General features: G+C 48.7%; 1 protein-coding gene across 3 annotated transcripts in view; it reads right to left on the bottom strand.

Annotated features, from left to right (window-relative positions):
• Positions 1-19,953, bottom strand: part of RASSF2 (Ras association domain family member 2) — a 41,341-nt gene extending 21,388 nt beyond the window's left edge. Inside the window, exon 1 of one of the 3 annotated variants that reach the window (XM_060078586.1) lies at positions 19,764-19,953. The gene's annotated coding sequence lies outside the window, so the exon portion shown is untranslated. Of the gene's footprint in view, positions 1-18,751; positions 18,830-19,702 lie in introns of those variants that run through there. The other 2 variants (XM_060078588.1, XM_060078587.1) reach the window with 2 other exon arrangements.
• Positions 19,954-20,215: the final 262 nt, after the last annotated feature.

Raw genomic sequence — 20,215 nt, forward strand, 5'->3', positions numbered from 1 at the left:
TACTATTTAATGGGTATAGAGTTTCAGTTTTGCAAGATGAAAACAGTTCTGTGGCTGGATGACAGTGATAGCTGCACAACAATGTGAATGTACTTAATGCCGCTGAACTGTACACTTAAAATGGTTATAATGGCAAATTTTATGTGTGCTTTGCCACAAATTTTTTAAATGGAAAAAGCAGGCAGAAAATCAGTGTTATAGTGACACAATGTGAAAAGGATTCAACCCACTGTTGCTGGCTTTGAAGCTGGGGGAATCGGGTGTGAGCCAAGGAATGTGGGTGGCCTCTAGAAGCTGGAAAGGACAAGGAAATGGATTCTCCCCTAGATCCTCTAGAAAAGAACACAGGCCCTGCCAAAACCTTGATTCTAGTCCAGGAAGACCCATGTCAGACCTTTGACCTACAGAACCAAAAGATAATAAATTTGTATTGTTTTAAGCCACTAAGTTTTGGTAATTTGTTACAAGAACAACAGGAAACTAATACAAAGGCTCCCTAAGGAAGGAGTATAAGGGGGAGGAGGGGAGTGGAGGGCTGAGTTCCATTCAGAAAATTCATACCCAACCTGTATACCCAAAAGTGGTACCCCAAGAACACAATTGTTCTCTCTAAATTTTAATTTTTCAATTCTTCAAAAAAGGAAAAAAAATCATAAAATTTGGAGTATATATGTACTGCAAAAAAGGAAAAAGAAAGAAAGTCAGACTACTGAGAAAGTTTTTCTTTTTTTCTTAAGTGACAATTACCATAACTAGTGAGTACCCTTTTTTTTTTAATTTTTTTTTTTTTGATGTTGTAGGTAGGAGTTTTTACTAATTTATTTATTTTTGCTGTGTTGTATCTTCGCTTCTGTGCGAGGGCTTTCTCTAGTTGTGGCAAGCGGCGGCCACTCTTCATCGCAGTGCGCGGGCCTCTCACTATCACGGCCCCTCTTGTTGCAGAGCACAGGCTCCAGACACGCAGGCTCAGCAGTTGTGGCTCACGGGCCCAGTTGCTCTGTGGCATGTGGGATCCTCCCAGACCAGGGCTTGAACCCGTGTCCCCTGCATTAGGAGGCAGATTCTCAACTACTGCGCCACCAGGGAAGCCCCGAGTACCCATTTTTTAAAGCACCTCGTCTATGCATATGTAAACGTATATGTTCACTTATTGTGCGCCTAAGATGTGTCAAAGCGTTGCATTTACTGATGGCAGTTCAACAGCAAGTAAACTGGCACAGCCCTGCCTTCAAGTGTACATAGTCCAGCAGGAGGGGATATGAGGGGAAAGACAATTCTATCGAGGAGGGCAGGTGCCACAGCAGCACACAGGAAAGGCACCTGATCTGGACTTGGGTGGGGTCCCAGGAGCTTTCTGGAGGAAGTGAACTCTAAACTGAGACCTCAATGATGAGATAGAGCTGGCAAAGGTGAGGGGCAGAGTGGTCCAGGCAGGAGCATGCACCAAGATGGGGTGGTGTGTGTGCTGGACCTTGACCATGTCGAGGAGTTTGGGCTTTGAAGTACGATGGGGGATGTGGTAGGCTGAATAATGGACTCCAAAGATATCCAGGTCCTAATTCCTGGAACCTGTCAATGTCACCTTTTATGGTGACAGGGACTTTGCAGATGTGATTAAATTAAGGATCTTGAAATGGGAATACTATCCTAGATTATCTGGGTGGACCCTAAATGTAATCACAAGTGTCCTAATAAGAAAGGCAGAGGGAGATTCTACAGACAACCTCAGCAGAGAAAGATATTTGAAGATGCTACGCTGTGGATGAAAGATGGAGAAAGGGACCATGAGCCAAGGAACACAGCCAGAAAAGGCAAGCAAATGAAATTCCCCCCACAGCCTCTAGAAGGAACACAGCCCTACTGACACCTTAGTTTTGGTCCACTGAAACCAATGTCAGACTTCTGGACTCCAGAATGTAAGAGAGTATATTTTTGTTGTTTCAAACCACCAAGTCTGTGATGATTTTTTTATAGTGGCAATAGGAAAACAAGGGGAGTTATAAGGGAAGGGTGTGATCTGAGTTGAATTTTGGAACGATTATCCCACTCTGCTGTCTACTTTGAGAAAGGATTGGGGAAGAAAACAGAGGTAGAGGGACCAATTGAGAGGCCTGTCCCAGGGAAGCAGGCAGTGGGGATGGAGTAACAGAGTCTAAAGAGTTTAAAGAGATAGAGAAAAAGTCATGATCCATCAATAAAGAGATTTGGAAAGGGCCAGATTCGACATGGGGGTAAAGGCAGAGTCCAGCATGATGCCTGGCTACTGGTGAGGATAGCGATGAAGGTGGCCATGCACAGTCACAAGCACTGGTGTGAGGAACACGGGCTGAGTCTGAGGCAGGGCCATGGAACCCCGTGATGCAGATGACAAGAAGCACAGCCAGGTCTGCGGCCCAGGAGAGTGACAGTGTGGAGCCCCCGGGGAGGGAATCCTGGCTTGGCTGAAGGGAGGGAGGTCAGGAGAGTGGCAAGATTACCAGGGAGAGAGCAGGGAGGGCTGAAGGGGCGGGGCCAAGGGCGGGGATTCAAAGGACCCAGTAGGTCAGGGATTGGCAGAGAAAAAATGAGTCCCTATAAGAGGAGGGAAAACAGGAGACGCAATATCCTAGAAGCCAAGAGAACAGGGGGCCCTGAGAAGAAGGCCAAGATCAGCAGAGCCAGGAGCTGGTGGTGGGAGCCCAAGGAAGGGAAACCCAGAGGGGCCTCTAATTTACCACACAGAATCATGGGGGACCTCGGCCAGAGCCAATGCCAAAGCTTGAATGGAGTAGAAATCAGATTAGTAGTGCCTGGCCATTGACAGACCTCATCCTGAACATTCAGGTCTTTCTCCAGCCAGGGAAGTATCCTATACTTGCTTTGATTACTGCTTCTCTTCCTTCCATTCTTGGGTTTTCTTCTGCAATGTCTCTATCCCCTCTCTCCAACACTATACATACATACATACATACATACATACATACATACATACATACTTACATACATCCCTACAGTTATCCTCCAAGTCTCGAATAATTTTTACTCACAGTCTCCACCTCCTTATTTTCCCCAGAATTCTACAGCTAATTTTCTAACTCACTGATTGGATTTTCTGCAGGACTCTCATTCACTGCCTCCATAATAACCTATAATTTGGTAATTTTGTTTTGGATCTGAAAGCAATCTGTCCTGCTCCTAAGACAAATCCCTTTTGACACTACGTCCTCTTAAATCTACTGAAAATACCAATTAGAGAAATTAAGTCTTCTCTGCAGTTACTAAAACTGTTTGGTACTTTAGGAAAACAGGCAGATTAATGAAACAATATCACATACAGAAATAGACCCAAATATATTTGGGAACATAGAATGTGTACTACCTTTCTAAATAGCAGGGAAAAGATAGATTAATAAAACAAAATATTGCTGGAGAATTGACTGGCCTTTGGAAAGGGGGAGATGGGGAATCTAAATCCCTACTTTACTCCTCCACCAAAAGAAATCATAAATGAATTAAAAAATTAAACATTAAAAACATAAAATGCTAGAAGGAAATGTAGGGAAATTTGAACTGGGGAAAACTTTCTTGACCCAAAATCCAGAAGGCATGATGAAAAAAGAAAACTGGATACCAATCTGTAACAATTTTAAGCTTCTGTTTAGAAAAAAACTTTACCCTATCCTGAGTCAAAAGGCAAATGACAAATTTGGGGAAAATATTTATAATGCATATTATGAAAGGTTAATCTCCTTAATATGTAAAAGTCTTTAATAATTCAATAAGAAAAAGACTACACTCAATAGAAAATTTGTCAAAGCACATGAACAGATAGTTCACAGAAAAATAAATACAAATAGTTAATAAAGATGTTCAATCTCCCTCATCACTATTTTTTACTTACCAGGTTGATAAAAATCATCAAGTAGTCTGATGGCCCAAATGTGGGAATTCTCTAAAGCCCTCTCTGTCTACATACTGAGTGACTTCACCAAGGCCATTGTTATAAATCTGACCTATAGACTCACTTGGCCCAGTCTTTGTCTCCAGCCTGACTTCTCCGCACCTTTTTTCTTACTTTTACGTTTCTTGGGTTGGGAATGTTAGGAAAATACTTACACAGCCGACCACATTGTTGAATTGAAAATACAGGTAGCTGATTTTAGGACCCAACCCCTCCTTTGTCTATCTCAAGGACAACAACTGCATCTGTCTTCATAAACTTTCCAACCATCACCACAAATCACTGGCTACCTCCAGCCAGCTGGAGAGGAAAAAAAAGCCAGCTACATTTACATACACTTTAGGGCAAACACAGTAGCAGAGCAAACAAAAGGCCGGAAATTTAGAGTTCAGTCCAATATTGCTTAAGCAGAGTATTGTTCTCACACAAGGAAGAGTCAGAGGAAGACGGCTGATGGGGCTGGGATCCACATTCAACTGGACACTTCTGCCAAGGGTGCCTGCCAATATCTACAGTCTCGAAGAGAAGGATTTGCTCAGCTAGCTGGTTGCAATTCTTCTGCCTTCTCTGTTATTATCAAGAATTTATGAAGCCCTCCTGGACTCTACAATGCCTTGTAAGGATCATTTCCAAACATTGCTTCCACATTGCCTTGAGACTATAGAACCAATCTTCACCATCGTTTTGAAGAGAGGAAAGCAAGACAGAGAGGAAGGAGGGGGCTTCCCACATCAGCCAGCATCTCAGGCACAGAACGGAGACAGCTCACTGCTTCCCATACAGAGAAAGGAGCAGAGAGACAGAATGGGACAGGAATGAAAGGGCAGATTTGACACAAATAATCTTTGACGTGGAGTCACTCTTTAGAAGTCTAAAACATATTTAAACCTACTGAACCCCCCGTGAACATGGCCATTTAGCCCTCAAGACTTCTAGATCAGTACAACTTCTCTTTAGAAAAACTTTAAAAGATAAAATGTGTATTGAATGTCTACTAACTACAAAGCATGTCTGCTAACATGTCTGGAGATGTGAATACCGTTGGGCTTGCCAAGTCAGGACATAAGCCTTCTAGTCACCTAGTTACAGTGGAGACCTGTTGAGGCCACTAACCAGTCAGTCCTCTCTTCTGGCACCACTTCATGCCCTGGCATGTTCTGGGTTCTCCTCAGCTCCATTAAATGCCTGGGCAATGCCATGCAGCCTGTCAGCAGAACCTAGCACTTCCCATGTGAAGACCCATCCACTACTTCTTGCCTGCTCCCAGGACAACTTGAGGGCACAACCTTCCCTAAGATCCAAGAGAATGTCTTGACAAAAGGAAGGTTCCTAAGCTATTGAAGATGATGACATCCCAGCTACAAAGAACTTTCTACGCCTGTTTTTCATGCTCTGTGAGTGTGCCCATGCTTCTCAGACCCAAACAAACTTATATGTTCCCTAGACCCTGATCCAAAACTTACCTCCCCCTACAAACTGTTCTCGTTGTCCCTGGGCAGTGTTGGGGGGATAGGCACCCACACCTCAGCCTGTCCTTCATCACAGCACTTACTACCATACAGAAACCATTCATTTGGTGTTTCTTTCTCTCCTAGGCCTAGAGCTTTCTCTCTTTGGACTCCCAGCTCCCACACTGTGCCTCTCTCCTGCAAATATTCCCTTTCACATTATTAATTCTTCAGCGGAAACAGTGGATTCAACAGTCAGCCCAAAGAAAGCTAACCTGCTGTCTTGGGTTAGGGAATTCCTAGAGGCAGAGGTCAAAATGAGGATTCTTGTGCACATGAGTTATTAAGGAATTGATTTCAGGAGAAACCTGTAAGGGAGTGAGGGAAGAAGGACTGGGCAGGGGAAGGAACTGGAGCCCAGCCACAGCCTGATTCCATGGGAGCTCTAGGGCGTGAACAACTCCACGGAATTGTCCCACCCTAAGACAGGCAGGCCAGGCCTTTGTACCCCGCGCTAGTCACTCACTGGTTGACAGCCACCTCTGGAAGGAGGGGGTGAGCACCCAGGCATTATCCTGCAAGAGAAATTCTTAAGACTAGGGAGCAACTGAGACCTGTCAGCAGTCCACACCCATAACACGCAGTAGATAAAGGGGGGACTTTCCTGGTGGCACAGTGGTTAAGAATCCGCCTGCCAGTGCAGGGGACACAGGTTCAATCCCTAGCCTGGGAAGATCCCACATGCCGCGGAAGCCCGTGTGCCACAACTACTGAGCCTGCGGTCTAGAGCCCACAAGCCACAGCTACTGAAGCCCGTGCGCCTAGAGTCTGCTCTGCAACAAGAGTAGCCATGACAAGAGAAGCCCACGCACTGCAATGAAGAGTAGCTCCCACCTGCCGCAACTAGAGAAAGCCTGCACACAGCAACAAAGACCCAACGCAGCCAAAAATAGAAACAAATAAATAAATAAGTTTATTTAAAAAAAAAAAAAAGAATCCGCCTGCCAATGCAGGGGACATGGGTTCGAGCCCTGGTCCGGGAAGATCCCACATGCTGCAGAGCAGCTAGGCCCGTGAGCCACAACTACTGAGCCTGTGCTCTAGAGTCCGCGAACCATAACTACTGAAGCCCGCATGCCTAGAGCCCGTGCTCCACAATAAGAGAAGCCTGCACACATAACGAAGTGTAGCCCCCACTTGCCACAACTAGAGAAAGCCCGCATGCAGCAACGAAAACCCAATGCAGCCAAAAACAAATAAATTTATTTTTAAAAAAATAGATAAAGGGGATCTGGGTGGGTACCAGCAGCGGCCACGACACCTGCTCCACGTTAGGGCTTGAAGCTCCTGGCTCCATCACCTTCCTCTACCCACTCTCAAGCTGGGACAAAACAGCTGCCTGCACAGGATCTCCAGGTGCGGTCAGTACAAGGCTGAGCTGCAGGAATGGGGACAGACTTGCCCAAGTTCTGGACCAGTCAAAACCCTGTAGCTACCCTGTAGCTGTTGCACAAAGGATCCTTTCCTCTTTCTTTTCACAGAACCGCCCCCACCCCCTCACAGGTGTTTCCAGCCTTCCCAAGAATAAATGAGGGGCCAGCCAGGCTCTTGAAATTAACCAGCTCAGTTTCCTGTGATGAGGGCAAACATTAAGTCCTCAGGAAGCTTGAGGAGGTGGGTAAGGCATCAAAGCTCTGTCCAAAGAGAGCAGAAGCTCCTCTGTTCTTAGCTCTTGGTTCCTCCAGACTCCTGTGCCCTCACTCGCTTTCTGTCAGAGAGCCCAGAGAACACACTGAAGTTAATCTGGTCTCAGAGCATTCCCAGGAGGCCAGCTAATCCCTACTCAGTTTCTGTTCCAGCCTAGAGACCAAGTGTCTCTCATCTTATTGATCAACTGGAAAGTCCCCAGCAGGCAAATACAGAACAGAAAGGGGGGCCACCCCTGGCTGGAAAGTCCAGAGTGAGATGAAGAACCCCTGTGGTGTTTTGTTGGTTTTCTGTTTCCTAAAGGGTCTTTCTGATTGCATAACAGGAGCCAGGCCCCACCCCACTCCCACCTCAGCTCCCAGGGTAGGATGGGGGGTGCTGGAGCAACAGCGAATTTATAGGACCCAGGTAGTCCCAGTCTCTAAGAAAATATAACTAGGAGAGAGAGACTGGCTGGGAAAGGGGAGGGCTTATTCCATGAAGCATTCCCAGGGGGGCAAACCCCACAGAGCCACCCCCTAACCAGCGAGAAGGACATGCACTTGGCAAGCCTCAGCTGAAACCAAAGTGGGAAGGAGTAACAGCTGAACTCAGGACACACGACATCTCAGAGGTTCTAATTCTGGGTGCTCATTAGACTCTCTTGGAGGGGGAATGGGGTAGGGGGTTAATTTGAAATTCCTGATGTCAAGGCTGCAACTCAGACCAATTTCATCAGACCCTCCGGGAGGAGGTCCAGCCACAAGCATTTTTAAAACCTCCCCAGGTCATGACAATGTACAACCAGGGCTGAGAACCACTATGAAATCTGATGGGGATCGAGCTGTGTAAACTGAGGACACCCCCAAATGCATCTCAAGGAAGCTTTTCAAGAATGGAAGGAACAGAATTTTCTAAAATCAAACTGAGTTGAGTCTTTAGTGCCCCCCTTCCCATTACTAATATTTCAAAGGGGAGAGGGGACAGTGCAGAGCATCCCCGAGGATCAGTGTGTACAGGCACAGAGCTGATGCAAGGGGCCCCATCACCAAACCAGGGCACCACACCACAGAAGCCAGGGAGCCAGCTGCAGGCCCCAGATGCAAAGGAAACACTAGCTGGGGGCCTGCAGCTTCCCCTTTTGGGGCCTCTCCCCACCTCTTCTCTGAACCCTGGTCTGCCCTGCCCCCTGGGGACAATCTGGAGCTCTAGGGTTGGAGAAGACAGTTACCTGACACGGTGCTTCATACTATCTGTGGCTTCATACTACCCGAGGCAGTATCGAAGACTGCCTCATCAGGTCTCCTGAGGGACTCTGCTTTGTAACCAAGCAGTGGGAGAGGAGATAGTGCTGACCCCTCCGCACTTCAGCCTCCTCGTATGGGGGCAGGAAGAAGTGTTGGTGGCAAACAGGAAACCCCAGCCCTACTGCGCCACACAAGGAAGGAGACTTGAGCTGCGGCCTGGGGCCCTGCCAAGATCTAGAGATTACAAGAGATTCCACCTGAGCCTGTGCTGAACATGGGCAAAATTCGTGCTGCCTAGGAAGGAAACAGCATACTTTGCCTTCCATCTACATGCTTTCTTCAATAAAAGGCCCACTTACTGGTCAAACCCATGTGCCTCCTCCATCCCTTTCCCACCCTGTGTCCAGGCCCCCAGGGAACCACCCACATGGTTCTCAGTCACTCTGCTCAGGAAAAGAACATCAAACAGCACCAAAGGGAGAGATAAGGTCAAGTGTACTGGGTATATGTACTCTACTTCCTCAGCTTCATTGTGAATGTGAATACAAAGCTTTGCCCCTCCACACCCCAATAGGACGTTAGAGGTTAGGGAAAAGGGAGGGGAAGGTATTTGGGAAGAGATTGGCTTGTCCTGCCTGAGGAGGGAGGGCACTTAACGTGGAGGCAGGTAGCAAAGAGAACTAACAGAAGACTAGTCAAAGGAGGCCCCGGTCTCCTGTTTCCCTCACAAATAGGGAACAGAACAATCCCAACAGTATTACTATGTTAATAATAAAACAACAAGTGTGAATAATAGACAACTACCAGAAATGCAAGCTTACTACAGGCTAAATATTAACCTGCTTCGACTCATTTAATCCCCAAAACATCCCCATGAAGAAAGAAACATTAATATTCCCATTTTGTAGGTAAAGCAACTGAGGCACAAAGAAGTGAAGTAACTTGTCCAAAGACACACAGCCAGGAAGAGGCAGAGCTAGAGTTCAAACCCAGGACTGTCTGATGCAAAGCAGAACCCTTATTTAGTACAGCTTCTCTTGAGGTGAATGGGAAGAAAGAGTTTTCAGCTAAAAGTCACCCGACCTGGCCATATTCTAGAGAAGTGTATATCAGAATCCCCCAGAGGGCTCACTGAATACAGATTCCTGTCCCCCTCCTCCCAATTTCTGATTCAGTACCTCTAGAGTGGGGCCTGAGAATGTGCATTCCTAGCAAGCTGCCAAGTGATGCTGGTGCTGCTGGTGACAAGACTCTAGAAGCCTTCTCCTATTCCTTACAAGAACCCACAGGGAAGGCTTTATTTTTATCACTTTAAAGATGAGGAAACAGAAGGTCCCGGAGGTCAGGTGACTTGTCCCAGATCACAGAGTTGACATGATGAGGCCAGTGCTCCTTCTGTGGTGCCCTGGCTGGACATGAGGGTCTCCGAGTAGGACAGGCAGCTGGAGGCTGGCTTCAGCTGCTGGCCACAGCACACCTCAGAGTCCTGGGGAGGGCAGGTGAGTCAGCGACTGGCCTGGCAGACAAGCTGAAGGAAAAGCAGACCTTGCAGGAGCCCGGGATGGAGAGCCCATCCAGGGACCCAGGTATTTGCAGTGTTACAGAGCCACGAATCCCCAGACACATCTCACCCTCTGTCTAAAGAACAAGCTACCCCCTACACTCATGGGCCCCAAAAACCACCTGTCCCCCTCCTTCTGGAAAAAACCTGGGGGCCTGACTGACAACAGGTACGAGGCCCCTGCTGACAGGCAACCTCACTCCTATCTCAGGAGGCAGTCTCTGTCTGGTCCACCTGCCAGATGAGGACCTGAGATTCAGCAGGACAGGTGGCCAAGCTGGGCGCCCTCCTGCCAGCAGCAAGGTCTGCAAAGCCCCAGCTCCTTCCACCGACAGCTGGGTCCTTGACCCTTCTTGCTTAGGCCTTCCTCACACAGGCGTGAGTCCCTCAGTGTGGCTGGGGAAGATCTGAGGGAATGGTCTCGGGATGCCTGCCGGGAAGGCCTGCCTCCTACTCTCACGCCAGCGGGCAGGTGGCCAGGCAAGTGACCACGAGAGTCACAACAAACAGTCATCCCCCACCAAACAATCATTTCGTGGGCCCAGATGAGCAACTACTTGTTTATAGGGAAGTCCCGTCAAGATCCACAAGCTTTTGACTTCAGGACGGATATTTAGAAGGAAACCCAAAGACCCTTAGCCTCACTAGGGGATGAGCAGGGTGTTGGCATGGGGCCAAAAAAGGCATGAAGGAAGCAAAAACTCCAGATAGAAGCAGCAGTGTGTGTGTGAATGTGTAGGTGTGGATGTGAGTAAATGTAGATATGTACGGGAAGGTGTGTGTGTAAATGTGTCTGTATGGGTGTGAGGGAGAGAGCGTGCCAGTGCACATATGAATGTGTGGTGTGGGTGTGTGAGGGAGTGTGTGCGTGTGCAAATAACTTAGACTCCAGCTCAGAGAACCCAAAGACCCAGAAAGCGAACCCTCCAGTATCTACAGGCCCCAGGGAAGGTCCTGGCCACCTCTGCCTCCCTGATGGAAGGGAAACAGCGCCTCCGTCATCTTCAGCCAGAGGGGCCCTGCCCAGATAGCCCCTCACAGGATAAAGCTCAACAAAGTGCAAAACTCCATGTAACTGACTAGGCATGAGGAAAAAGTGGGAAGTTAGTGGAGGCATACAAGACACGTAAGACTAAGCATTTCTTCACCTGCAATTCTCAAAACCGAGGGCTATTTTATGGGGTATTTAAAGACCTGCCTTCAGAAGGGCAAATTAAGCTTCCCTCCAGCCCAATAATTGCAAGGTTTAAGTGGAGCCCTGTCCCACAGGGAGGGCCCAAGGTCTGTGTCACTCCTCATGCTCTGAGCCCCCACTCGCCATCAGCTCCAGGCACTGCCGGCTTATCCTGGCAGGTGAGGAGGCCGTCTCCAGTTCCCCACTTCCTACAAGCACAGGTTTCTTTCTGGCCACGCTTCCTGTTTACTAAGTGCTTCTCTGAAACTCATCTCTGACCTCACATCCCCTTCCTAAGGGAACCCCAGCAGTTCTTCCCTTTTTTGGTGTTATAGGCTGAGACTATGAGCTTTGTGTGCAGAGATATTAGGGTTTCCTCTCCTTGCTACCCAGGGCCAGGATTGGAAACCCAAAAGCCCAAAGCGCTGGCCTCCTCCACCGCCAGAGACAGGCAGGTTCCTTGCCCTTGGAAGCAGTAAGGAAGGCCAGCGGAGGAAGGGTCAGTGTGCGCTGAGCCCTCCCCTGGGGCAGCCACTGTGGGGCATCTCACATCCACCCTTTTTTAACCTCATTAATGCCCTACAACAGGTGTGGGGAAATTCAGCCTCTCATAGCAGATCTCAGACCCAGGAGAAACAGCTCATCCAGGGGTTTCCAGAACAGTTCCAGGAGGCTGAGGGGAAGTTTTCCACAAAACCACACTCACACCCTCCTCTGCCTGTCCTGCAACCAGGTGACTAACCCTAAAGAAAAATCAGCACCACGAAAAACCAAACTTCTCAAAATGGCCTTCAAAGGTTGTTTCCATAAAATCGTTATACTTCCCCCACTGTCTGAGATTAAAGGAGCAGCCTTCTGCTGGGCAGAGAGAAAACAGGCAGAGCCAGGTGAAGAAACGTCCAGAGAACACAGTAGGCACATCTGTCCTCCCAGACCTACATTCTTTCATCAGCTCACTGGAGGGTTGGGGCAGGCTCTTCTGGGAGATTGCTTAATGAGAAACTTTAAAACATTTTCCACAGAACAAGGCATCCCAGAGTAAAGCCACTTGACCCACTCCCATGACCCCTGAATAGAGCCACACAAGGTAGTATCCAGTTTCTGGGTACTGAAGCTTCCTGACCTCCTCTCACCTCAGACCAGACTGAAACACACATACATACCACCTCCCCTGCCCCCACCCCTCTGCACCATGTTCCCAATTATCCTGTCATATACACAACCCACCACATGCACAAGAGAGCAATCCTTGCCCCAGATATCTGTATAATCAACTGTAAGAGCCTATGTGAAGCCTTAGGAAGAGGGCACTGATTATCTGAGGCCACTACCCATCTCCCCAGAGTTCTTAGGATCTCATGGATTCCACCAGTTAAAGTCCTCCCTGCATCCCAGGCAAGCAGACCCTGCCTGTGAACAAAGCATTCAGCAGCCATACCCACAGCTGCCATTGGTGGGTATTTAGTAGGTTGAGTCGAGCCACAGGGTCAGGAATACACAAAGGATGCTTAAAATAGAAAGGCTGAGGCTCTCCTTCTCAATCTTTAAGAAAGATGGTCTCAGCAACACTACTTCCACCTGGTTTGGACCCCACTCACTGCATGACAGCTGTTAGGTTTGAGGCACAGTGAACCCCAAGCACACCCTCTCAATCCCACCACCACACACAGAAAACCCTGGGATAAGATGATTTGCCAGCAACCAGCAAGCCCCAAATGTGATTAGTTCTGAGGCCCACTGGCCATCCACCCTTGTCCTGCCAGGCTGAGATGGAGGTCAGACACTGACCCCCACCCCAGGTAATGGCGGTGGAGGCAGCAAGGATGGCCAGGACCTTGTGGCCCAGCTTGAAATGACAATACCAGAGACCGAGCACCACAATTCTCTCCCAGGTCGTTCTTGTTCCTTTCCTTTTTATTATACAAGTAAAACAGACTTTTTTAATTTTAAAAATACAGATAAGCAGGAAGATTAGGATCCACAAAAGGACAGTTACTGTGCAATTGCACTTTTATAAGAAACCTAGAATAGGGAAATTCATGAATACAGTAAGTATAATAGAGGTTACCAGGGGCTGGGGTGCGGGGAGGGAATGGGGAATTAGTGTTCAATGGGTACAGTCTCTGGGATGATGGAAAAGTTCTGGAAATGAATAACAGCGATGGTCATACAACACTGTGAATGCACTTAATGCCACTGCTATGGTCTGAATATTTGTATCCTCCCCGAATTCATATGTTGAAATCCTATGATGGTATTAGGAGGTGGGGCTTTTGGGAGGTAATTAGGTCATAAGGATGGAGCCACGAATGGGATTAAAGGAGACCCTGCCGCGCTTCCAAGCCCCTTCTGCCATGTGAGGATATAATGAGAAGTCTGCATTCTGGAAGAGGACCCTCACCTGACCATGCTCACACCCTGACGACTCCCAGCTTCCAGAACTGTGAGAAATAAATGTCTGTTGTTTGTAAGTCACTCAATCTGTGGGATTTGTTATATAGTATAGCTCAAACAGACTAAGGCAGCCACTGAATTGTATACTTAAAAATGGTTAAAAAGGTAAATTTTATATTGTGTATATTTTACCATAATAAAAATCAAAAATATTTAATGTAAAAAATTTAAGATCAAAATCTTCCAAAATTCCACCACTCAGAGACAACCACTATTAACATTTTTCCATGTATCATTCCAGAGGCAAATATAAGTGGATGATATGATATATCTTACAAAAATAGCACATTGTTTGGTAACCTACTTTTTAGAAATGTATCAGATTTTCCCATGTTAACATCTGTATCCTAAATTTTTTGTAGTCACATGGTATTTTAATGTATAAATACACCATGATTAACAATTTTACTATTTGGGGGCATTTAGTCACCATTTTCGTTGTTGTTATTATTATTGTTATAAAAAACGCTGCATGGGACATCCCTTATGCACATATTTTTCTTCATGTGTCCAATTATATCCTTAGGATAAGAATTCCTATGGGTGGAATTGCTGAGTCAGGGACTCCCTCAGGAGGATTATCAGTGCAGCATTGTGAGTAAAACCCAACTAGGAATGCTGAATTCTGTCATATAGAAGTCTCTTCCTCCACATGGACTTTTCTTGGTTTCCACTTGGGTGTCTACAACATTGCATAGTGGTTCAGGAAAGTAGGGCATATCCTTTCCATATCCTCCTTACCCACTCCTCAGGCCTCCTCTGGGGACACATCATGCCTACGTCATTAAGTGAAACTGGTACACAAGGAAGGCAAAAATTTTACTGGGATAATTCTACTGAAATCCCTTGTGCCAGCAGGAAAGACTAAAACTTTAGGATGGCCCAGTGCTGGGTGCCCCATGGTGGGCAACCTAATTGTAGACACATGAAAGGTTTTCTTTTGTTAAATGTTGTTTTGTATGGGCAGAAGGAGAATGCAATAGACTCTTCCTGAGGAGACCAAGGGCCAGAAGGGACCTGTGGAATCATCTAAGCCCTGGCCTTGGAGATGGGGAAACCAAGGCCCCCAAAGACTCAGAGCACTCACTTCAATAATCTTTAACTGAACCTCAGAAGTGTCTCATACACAGTGATTCAGCCAGTTCAGGGCACAGTTGAACATACCCTAAATTTGGCACCTAGTACAATTGGCTGCACAGAGCAGCTTGTGGGATCTTAGTTCCCTGACCAGGAATCGAACCCGCGCCTCCTGCCGTGGAAGCACTGGAAGCGTGTAGTCTTAACCACTGGACCGCCAGGGAAGCCCCCACACCTTGTACAATTCGTATCCTCCTCACCCTGTGCACAAAATCGGAAATTAAGATCACTGATCACATCCCAGCCCAGTCAAGGCCAGGTGTGTGCTAGAGCTGGCTCCTACTGGCCCTCAAGCCTCTCTCTCCAAAGTATTATAATTCTCTATGGTCCACCAAAACACCCATTCCCAAATCCATCATAGCCCCATCTGTACTACTCAAAGAGCCAGCAAATGTTTGCCTGAATGCTTGCTGTGTGCCAGGCCCCTGTCTGAGCACGTATCACAGTGAGATAGTTATCATTTCCATCATACAGCTGGGGAAACTGAGACTCAGAGACTTTATTATTTTTTCTTCTCACTTTTTATTCAGTCAACGATATTTAAGAAGAATCCAAGATATAAAAGGCATTTTGCAGGATGCTACCAAGGTGAGTCAGTCAAGGACTCTGCTCTCAAATTTTACAAGGTGAGAGATAGAGAACAATGAAACAAGGAAGAAAGGGATGGGCAAAATGTGGGATGAGAAGGCAAAAGATGGGGCTGTACTCCCATGGGGCACAGTCAGGGAACAATTCCTGGACGCAGTGACATTGGAAGTAGCTGGAAATGTGGCCTCAAGCTTTTCAGCCCTGAGTAGGTCCTGCTGGGTGGTAGGAGTGTTCTACTTGATCAGAACCAGGGTTTATCTTTTTCTTTCCATTATGGTATATTACAGGATACGGAATATAGTTCCCTGTGCTGTACAATAGGACCTTGTTGTTTATCCATTCTATGTATAATAGTTTGCATCTGCTAGACCCAAACTCCCAATCCAACCCTCCCCCTTGGCAAAGTCTATTCTCTATGGAGACTCAGACTTAAAATGACTTTTTAACTACAGACTAAAGCCTTAGGTTGGTTTCCCCTAGAAGTTGACCATAAGACAAGGATTTGAGGACTTCCCTGGTGGCACAGTGGTTAAGAATCCGCCTGCCAATGCAGGGGACACAGGTTCGATCCCTGGTCCGGGAAGATCCCACATGCCGCGGAGCAACTAAGCCCGTGTGCCACAACTACTGAGCCTGTGTGCCACAACTACTAAAGCCCGTGTGCCTAGAGCCCGTGTTCCGCAACAAGAGAAGCCACTGCAATGAGAAGCCCGCACACCGCAACGAAGAGTCATCCCCGCTCACCACAACTAGAGAAAGCACGCATGCAGCAATGAAGACCCAATGCAGCCAAAAATAAATATAAAATAATAAATAAAATTATAAAAAAACATAAGAGAAAAGTATATAAAAAAAAGACAAGGATTAGAGTGCAAGTGGCAAGGGAGTAGGAAAGTGAAAAAGGGAAGGGAAGGCAGCCAATGAAGGGAGACAGTTATTACTGTTAGCAACTGGGATATGGTCCTACAAGGCAACTCTGAAAGACAGCATGGAATATGCCTCAAAGTTACCCCAACAGAGAGGTGAGGGAGTTGGAGTATTTATACACTTTCTCCCATCACTCACTGGTTGAGGTCAAGGGAACACAGGAAGGATGCTGACAGCATCTATTACATTGCCCAATATCATGCTGCTAGAAACTCCGAATGCCATTCAAACTCCAAATCCAACAGTTCTTTCATTTCTCTATAGAAAGGAGCAGTTAATCAAACTAACACTATGGATAAAGTGTTATGCTGGTAAAAGTAAACCTATTTGCCAAATCACTTCGGATTAACATGTCCAAGGAAATATAAGGTATCTTTTTGCTAATTTTTATCAATATAAGGAATAGAAAAAGCCATTCTAAGTCACTTTGCTCATGTCACGGGAATTAACCAAATGCCCTTCCCTGCCCACTTCTTCAGTGGGAGGTTGCCTTCTCTATTTCAGTCACAGCTGCCTTAGGCAGGAGTCCTACATCCTCAAGCTGTCATCCCCGAGCAGCTGCATCAACCTCTGATTACAGGCTCCAGAGTCTACCATCCAAGGGATGATAAAAAATTGACCCCGTGGCCACCTAGCCAATGGAGTCTGGAAGATGTTCCTGTTTACTGTGCCCTGCTCCCCCACTGCCTCCTGCCCCATCCCCTCCCCCACCACATACATCCTCCATGGGAATCCACAAATAGTCAAATAAATGAAGCCTTCAGTCATGGGCCTGTGGTAGCTTACACAGCCTCAAAGATTTATTTACAATTCTTCTGGAGAGGCAGGGAGGTGTTTAAATAGCACAGTGTGTCATTGGGATACATAACTGGACCATATTGTGAAGAGTGGTGGGAGGGGCGGGGAGGTGTAGGAGGAGACCACTGCCCTAGTTTTACAAACCCAGCTGTAGCAGCTCTCCGCAACTATAGCTTGAAGACAGAGACTGTATGTCTTGTTCCATTCTATGAACACCACTGAGACCTGCCCAGTTTCTCACTCTGGGCAGAGGAAAAGGAATGTGGACAAATCCTGAGACTGCTCTTGGGATCATCCAGTCTCCCAAGTTCTCCAAGGGATTCTCTGACAATCTGGTCCCACCTCCACACCTCATCTCCCAGTGAGGACACTTCCTGCCAAAAGTATCCTAGAGAAGACTGAAGGAAATAATTAGGCCAAGGTCCTTTTGTACTTTGGTGACAGGACCCCTTTCTGGCAAGGCCCGCAGTCCAGCTCTTGGCACTCTAGCATAGGTGCCAGAATACTTGGTCCTGGACACCTCTCCAGCCAACTCTCTTGGCCATTCCTAAGGAGCTCACGCACAGAAGGCAAACAAAAAGCTTGGCTCCAGGAAAGAGACCAAGAAATCAAAGCAAAACTCGGTAACTGAGTGGTCTCAGTGCATCCAAGAGTGACGAGGAGAACTGAGGGACTGAAAACAAGGTGTAGGGTTGTCAACCATCCTGGACCAACTCCTAGGATAACACAAACTGGAGAGAGGGCCTGAACCCACAACAGAAGCCATGCAGAGATGCAGAGAAGTGGACTCTGGGGCAGAGTGGGACCGCCCTCAGGAAGGCGGGGGTGCTGCCAGCCGGAGGCACAGCAGGGGCAGAATACTGCACAGGCCCTGGCCCACTCAGCCAGGTGCAGAGGGCATATCTTCTACCTTCCCCTGGAAGAGGGTATGACTAGGGGCCCCAGATCCCCTGGCCTTCTCTCAGCCAAGCTCTCCAAAAGTATCCCTCATCATTCTAACCAGATTTCACCAGCATAAACAACTAGGCCAGAGGAACATAGGATATGCCTAGGTTGCACTCCAAAGATTATCCTATCCCCCCTGCACTCCACCTCTGCTCTCCCTTCTCCTGAAGGAGGAGCAGGATTCACCTTCCAGCTTTCTCAGCACAGGGAATCCTGAATTGAACCAGCCCAGACTCCCAGGTGCCTGGGCAGGTTGCATGCTCTGGGTCCACCTCTTTGTCCCAAGGTAAGAACTACCCTCTTTCCAAAGCTACTGTCCCTCTCTGAGCTCAGGCATCATTTGAGGTCCTCTTCTGTCCCCCTGAGGCCCACCCGACTGCAGCAGCTCCCAGGCATCAGGCTGTCCTGTTCAGAGGAGAAAGCACAGCTGGTGCCCACACTCATGGCCATACTCCAGGGTCTCTGATCCCAGATGGGCACCTTCACAGGCAGACTCCACATTCTCTGAGACACTGCATTTGGACACAAGTTTGAAAACAAAAAAACAAAACAAAACTCTCCTCAAACTACCCAATATAGCCACTGAGAAGTTTCTTTAATTCTTCAGACCACCTGCAGAAAAATTTCCAAGTAAGGAAATGTGGATTGGTGAATAAAATAAATCCAACCCCGGATTCCTCAACCAGATGCTCGGGAAAGAAGGCCCCTGGCTCTGCCTCACAGCTGTTTAAAAGAATCATTGTTTCTAATTCTTTCCTCCCATTGTACCAAGATCAACTGTGGCAGGAACTGTTATTTGTCAGCTCATTGGTTCATACATTCATTCATCACATGCAAAGTACTTACTATAAATTTGGCCAGTTCTAGACATGGCCTCTGTTCTCTGGGAGAACAAGTTTTAGGGATCCAGATTCCACACACCTGGAAATAAAGTGCATCGAAGCGTTCAGAAGCCTGGAGCTCAGCTCCTCCTGTCACTGAGGCGCAGAGGTGCAGTGGACAACCCAGGACCCACGTTGTGCCCCAGGGTAAGATGGAACCCTATATCTCCCTGTCAGGCCACCGTGCCTCTCTGCTGTCCCCAGGGATCTCCCAGCTCAGGAACTGAGTGCAGTGCAGGCACTCGAAATGCAGAAGTGGCCGGGGTCGGCCCAAGGCACTTGCCTCTCCGGCGAGAGAGGATGCAAAGCCGAGATTCCAGCGACCTCCGGCATCAGCTCCGGAGACGGGCTGCGAGCCGGCAAAGGGGAAGTGCAACGAGGACCCAGGGCCCCCGCGCATCCGGCGCCCTTCTGAAGGCCAAGGGAGGCTCGGGCGCCGGAGGTTGGAACCCGCCTCCAGGGAATCGTCGGTTGAGCCGGGAAGAACAGGACCAGATTAGGATCGGACACCCCCAAGGACACCCCCCAGGACAGCCCCCCGATTAGGGTCGGGGCCTGCCATCCCTGCACCTGCCCGCCCGGCACCTTCTAGCCAGGGAATCCCGGGGACCCCGGGGATAGGGTGGGGGCGCCTTCCTGCCGCCGCCCTTGGCGTGGAGAGAAGGAAGGACGCCCCAAGAATCGGAGGGGGAGGACGAGCCTAGAGCCACAACTTTCTCCCGCGGAAGGCGGGCAGGCTGGGGTTCCGCACCTACGCGGCCCCTGCGGAGTCCACACGCCCGGGAACCCCCAGTGTCTGGGGAAGAAGGGAGGAGAACAGGAGCTGACGCGGACTGAGGGGCTGACTCGGACGGGGCAGGGGACACTGCGGGAAAACTTTCGGCGAGGGGAGAGAGGACCGCCCAGTGCACCACACCTTGCGCCCCGCAAATCGGGCCCGGAGCCTCGCTCCCCGCGGCCCGCGCCCCGCGCCTTGCCTGCGTCCGGAGCCGGCTGCACCTCTCGCGCGCTGCGGGGACCTTGGAGTTGGAAAGTGGGGGTGTTGCGGCCGGGGACGGCTCCAGCCAGCGTCTCGGTCAGCGGTCGGCGGGCCCGGCTCCCTTACAGCCCTGCAGAGCTTGCGGCAGCCGCGCGATTGGGGGTCGGGCGCCCAGTCCCCCTCCGCCCCTCCTCGCCCTCTCTCCCGCCCCTCTGCCTTTATCTGCCCCAATCGGATCTGACCTCCTCCCTCCCCCTCTTTCTTCAGCTCTCCATCTCTCCCTCCACCCCTCTTCCCTGGCCTTTCTTCTTCCCCCTCCTCTCCCGCCCTCCCTCCCCCCCGGGGGGGCGGGGCTTCTCCCCTCCCTCCCAGACAAAGCTGTGGCTGCTCATCCCCTGCGAGTCCGGGCTCAGGCTGCCAGCGCCTCTTCCGGCCTGGGGTGGAGGGGGT

The sequence above is a fragment of the Mesoplodon densirostris genome, chromosome 16 (genome assembly GCF_025265405.1).
Source record: "Mesoplodon densirostris isolate mMesDen1 chromosome 16, mMesDen1 primary haplotype, whole genome shotgun sequence".
NCBI lineage: Eukaryota > Metazoa > Chordata > Mammalia > Artiodactyla > Ziphiidae > Mesoplodon > Mesoplodon densirostris.